Below are 6,000 nucleotides of genomic sequence, written 5' to 3' on the forward strand. Positions count from 1 at the left end.
ATATTAGAGGGTTCAGCACAACTAGAAATACCTTACACAATACCTCCACATATGTTGATTTGATCCATTGGGATGTTACGATATTTCTCAAGTTTACAAAATCCATTTCCAGTTTCTAGCCAGTCCATATTTTCTGTGACAGAGAAATTTATACCATAACTGAAAGCAGTTAAGGTGTTATCTAAAGGTTTGTCAGAAATGTTACAAATAAAGTTTTTATTGGTTTTAGTTGTCCATTTTCTTTGCTGTATTAGTCTGTTTTTTATGTCTATGCTTTCTTGTCTTTTTAATCTGACTCGTAATTTATTATAACAAAAAAAATAGCGATCACCTATAAGGGGGGAAGCCGTGACTCGCAGATACACATTGTCAATATCCTTACTCTTTATCTGGTCCTCAAACTGATCAGAATTACCTATCAACGATTGTGCGTTTAGTTGCTGGATTTTTAGATGGCTAAACTTCATGGAGATTCGTTGGTTGCTATGCTTTATAGGGGCACAGTCGGGTTTTATGCCCATTTTCATTACACTGATTAAATTTAACTCAATGGTCGCATCATAATGGTTATTAATCCTGAGTTCAGGAAGAGACGCTTCCCACTATTTGTTTTCTTGTAACATCCTACCCATCATATAAAACATGTAAAAAGGGACACTTGAGTTGATACTACACAACTCGGCCGGAGCTGAAAAAGAAAAAAAAAAAAAAACTATTAGTAGTGTCATACGACTACGACTCTGTTCTAGCTTCAAAGGTTTAAACTTGCGATAAGAAAATATTCCATCATCTCCTAGTCTCGGCTTTTTGTATGTGATTTATTACTGCAATTAGTTTAGATACATTTCATGCCATCACTAATACCAGCTTTGAACCTTCATGTACTACAGTACCATAATCACTGTAATTATTATCAGTCAACAAAACTCCCCTATTATCGTTTCTGCTACTTGGTGCACTGTGCGATTATTCTCTCCACATTTTGGAAAAGGACGTGGATGATAATGGTGGCGAGGCCCTTCTCTCTGCAGGTCAGCCCAACCTTCGTGTTGTGTTTGGGAGTGGTTAGGGTTTTGAGTGTTGGATAGTTGTTATGACAGTCATACCAGATCGATTGTTATAGAGGCTTGCATTGACATCTCATTTTCTTCTGCAGGAGGTCATAGGAGATGGGTCCTCGTGATGAATGGTGTAGGTTGGAGAGTTGGATTGTCTGGCATTTGGTCTAGAGTTTCTCCTTCCTCTTATGTCGTACCGTTGACTCTGGTGATATCTAGTAGGTTCGTATTTAGTCTTCCTCGGGTTATTTTCATTAAAGTTGATTTTCCTCTGCTCCAATGTTGACCAGAATAAGGGATAGGTAGGATAAATGTTAAAGAAAAATTATATATTTTACTTATTAATAGTACATTTTATATTTACATCCAACAATGAGGTTTTTTACATTTGAAAACTATGTAACACTTGAAGACTAGAATTTATTCATCAGTCAACATCTTATTTGTGTAGGACCATTTCATATAAGCTCAATGTTGTCAGTTCATTACTACACATATATAAAATCTTGAGAAATTCAAGATTTGGGACCACTTCAGAAATAAAAAAATCACTGAATATATAGTTTTATTATTACACTACTTAGAACTTTAAGGATCTTCTAGCCTTGCAAAGATGTTTTTCAGTCTCTTTGGAATCCATCCGAGGTAATGAAGTCGTTGAAGGCGGCGTAGAGGAGTATGTTGGGGTTGGCGGCAAGGAAAGACCTTTAAGTCTCCGATCAAGCTGGATTCCTCCTCCCTGTGAGGGGAAAGACTTTTCTCCTCCTCCTCGCTCCCTCACCTTCTTAAGGAGTTCTTCCCTCCAGTTGCTTCGATCCTCCATCGTAAGAACTTGAAAATAGAAAATAAGAAAACAGTTTCGAATTCATAAACAAAATAGCAGATAAGTAAGAATAGAGGAAGAAATGGATATGTGGATATCCAGACTATTAAGAATATATTGTAATAACCGAAGATATGCAGTTTGAGACTGGGGATAGTCTTGAAAACATTTGGTATGCCTTGTATAGTACACCTGTTGTAAAGTTTTTCCCACAAGTTGCAACTAATTACCCCCCCCCCCTTCCCTTTAGTGAATATTTTCAGTTTTGAAAATAGATTTTGGTTAAACACTATAGGCTTCCACAGTTTTTTACCAAATTACAAAGATGAAAGATAACTATCACAAATAAATTCTCTATAGGAATATTCACAGGAAATTGAGATGTAACAAAAATAGGTCACTGATTTCCAATGAACTGCAAATTGTGAAAAATATTACCCATGACACATGCAAGAAAATTATTTAGAAAATAGACAAAAATTTCCAAATTTTGAGAAGTATTTAAAGTACGAGGTTTGTTCAATAAGTAATGAGAAAATGTCAGGAGAGAGTATTTATTTTCATATGCTTACAAAACTCTCCTTCAAAATAATGACCTCTCGCATCTACACACTTCTGCATTTGTCTCTCCCAATCCTGGAAAACCTCCTCAAAGTCCTTCAGTAGTCCCTTCGGGTAACTTTCCGATGCCTCTTTAAGTTCCTCAGTTGACTGGAATCTGATTCCCCCGAGGCTGTCTTTCATGCTTGGGAACAGGAAGAAGTCGCATAGGGCTAGGTCAGGGCTACAGGGTGGGTGTTGTACCACTTTCATTCCCCTGTCGGCCATTCAAGTGGTCACCATCGTTGACTTGTGGCATGGGGCATTGTCCTGGTGGAACCACCACTGACCACGCCTCCACTGCTGTTACCTCTTCTTCCTCATTTTCTCCCTGAACCTTTTCAGAACAGTAAGGTAATATTCCTTATTGACGGTTTAACCCTGAGAAACCCATTCAACGTGAATGAGGCCCTGGGAGTCTAAGAAAGGAATGACCATGGCCTTCTCTTGCGACCTGCTCATCTTTGCCCTCTTGGGCTTGGGAGGTCGGTTGCTTCCACTGGGGACTCTGTTTGCTCTCAGGGTCATAGGTGAATACCCAACTCTGGTCGCAAGTCACTACCTTATTCAGGAAACCTAAATCAGCCTCTATCATTTCGAGAGTGTCAATGCAACATTCCGCACGAAACTGCGTCTGGTCGTCAGAGAGGATCTTTGAATCTCCACAAAGTCTGTGCCAAGTTCGGGCCAGATTTTCGGTCAGAACTGTCTCCGCTGTGCCAATACTAATACCAACAGCTTCAGATATCATCCTCACAGTTATTCGACGGTCTTGCATCACTAACCTTCGCACTTCGTTAAGGTTTTCCTCCTTGCATGCACTGTTCAATGCTCCAGATCTGGGTTCATCCTCAACCAGTTCATTTCCTTCAGAAAACCTGTTGAACTACCAATAGGCCTCCTTTAACATTCCATAAGCTTCTTGTTAGGTTTTCCTAAGTGTAACACAAAATTTGATGGCGTAACGTTGCTCCTAGATTCCCTGCATCTTGTCAAGTGTTCACAGATCGGCAAACAGGATCGACTGGTTCCACCACATAATCGCTGCACTCAAATTTACAGGACGCGATGATTATAGGGTTTTGCACTGACATCTCCTTTTCTATTGTAGAAGGTCATAGGAGATGGGTCCTCGTGATAAAGGGTGTAGGTTAGTGTTTGATTGTCTTCATTTTGTGCATTCAAAAACTAGTTTTTGAAGAAAACGAGAATTTATTAATCAGTTAACATCTTATTCTATGTAGGACCAAAAACTAGGCACATTTTATTTAAGGCACTTTCTATAGAAATATTTGACATTTTTTATAAGCTTATTGTTGTCAGTTCATTACTATAAATCACAAAAAAATCTTCTTAAGAAAGACTTGGGACCACTCCAGAAATAAAAACATCATAGGAATATTTACATAGTTTTATTAATTAAGGATTTAGAATTTTAAGGACCTGCCGTAAAATTCTGATGTTTATCTTTATCCTCCTCAAAATCCATTCTAGTTGGTGAAGGGGGTGGGGGGGGGGGAAAGTAGGTTGGGGACGGCGGCGAGGGAACACCGCTCAACAAGTCTCCAACAAACATGGAGATTCCTCCTCCTCCTCCTCCTCCTCCTCCTCCTCCTCCTGAGAAGAGAAACTTTCTCTTCCTTTTGGTCGGCCTATGTTCTGACATCTTCAATAAGGTTTCTAGTGAGGCTCACAAATTTGGAGGAATCAGCCAAGATGATGTCGAGTTTCCTGTGGTATTCCTCTTTGTCGATAAGCACAAAGGTAGCAGTCTTGTCTGCCCTACGATCAGTGACACCAGCAACCTGCTTAAGTTCCTTGGCAGCTGCCTTCATATCCTGGGTGACGATTATTATTATTATTTTTATTATTATTATTAATATTATTATTATTATTATTTATTATTATTATTATTATTATTACCGTTATGATATATGATGGAGGCAATTTATTTTTATACATTGGTGACCTCTCAATAATCATATCTGGAAATTTTAAGAAAAAAATATGCTAATGTACAAAATTGACCAGACGACAAATTTGTGATCTGATTTATTTCATAATATTGCATATTACACACCTGTACATACATGCTTTAATCCATTAAAGCTCATTTATTAATTAATTTTCTTTTTTACACTTAACAAAATTTAGAATTATTTTTTTCTTGCTAGTTTGGTTTTTACTCATGCACTTGTGCTTTATTATTTTCTTCTATGTACATTTTGATTATTTTTTTTCTGTACATTTTCTCTGCACTAGAATTTTTTTTTTTTTATTAATTTTGTCCTTTTTTATGATTTTTCTTTTTTATATTTTTCTGTTCAGAATTCTCATTCTGAAGAAATTCTGCACTTTATGAAATATGCAATGACATCCTCAGGTAAAGAAACCAAATTTACCATGCACTTAGTCAATTTTTTTGAAGAATTTTGTTTTTTCACCTTTAGTGAAGTTTCCCTATGGTAACAGTTAAACAATATTTCCATGGTCTAAGTGTTTAAAAAAATCCAAGTTTGGTTTTTCAGTTTCCCTTCACTCCTGTGTTCCCTCTTAACGAGAGAATGCCTTGATGAAGTCATTGGGCTTCAGCACGGCATATCATTCCCGTGCTGAAGGCTTGTGACGGGCAAGAGGGCTCTCGAACTGGGGAATTTCTTTTCCTCAGTTTGACTCTAAATTTCTCTCATTCTTTTTCTATTACCTCTTATTGCTTATTCCTCCTTCATAATTATCAGCTGTCTCCAACCTTGCTGTCAAAACTCTTTTACCCATTTCACTGTCCAGGTTTTTTAGAGGGGACATTGTATCCATGATCGGTTTTTATTTCAAAATCAATTGTGGGAGCTGTGGTGGTCTTGCCAACTGCCCGAAAATGTTTGGACACCTAGGAGTGTCAGTATTCCCATACTGGCACGCGGAACTATCTCTTAGGAAATTTGGCCTTCGGATTCCAGGGGTTGGCTATTTTATAGAGATAGGACTCTCGGCATTCTGTCCGGTTTGCCTGCCACTATGATTAGAGTGGGGATGATTGTATTCTTGAAATGCTCTCAGTCCCATCAAGCGGGTTTGGCATACACTTGAGCCACTCTAATCATAGTGGTACCATCCCTTTGTGGTAGGGTAGGGAGTGGACATTTGGTAAGCAGCTTTCACAGGTGTCATTGGTGGAGAAATTAATTCCAGGAAAGGCTAACGGTGTCTTCTTTGGAATTTCAGACAGTATTAATCTTTTCTCTCCCTTAAACTATATTTTTTTCCATTGTTTTTTTTTTCCATTGTTATTATGACCCCTTCCCTCCCCCTGAAAAAATAATTAATGAGTAAACTTAATATTCCCCGTACCCCTGGATCAAATGGCGAACCCCAGACACCGTTGACGACTTCTGCTTGTTTAAATAGGGAAAGCTCTGTTGACAACCTCGGCAATAAAAAGGATTCCTCCAACAATACTTCTTTGACCAGTGTTGTTAAAGACAATTTATCGGCACTGGTGGAAAATGATGCTTGTAATGA

The sequence above is a fragment of the Palaemon carinicauda genome, chromosome 27 (genome assembly GCF_036898095.1).
Source record: "Palaemon carinicauda isolate YSFRI2023 chromosome 27, ASM3689809v2, whole genome shotgun sequence".
In the NCBI taxonomy this organism is placed as follows: domain Eukaryota; kingdom Metazoa; phylum Arthropoda; class Malacostraca; order Decapoda; family Palaemonidae; genus Palaemon; species Palaemon carinicauda.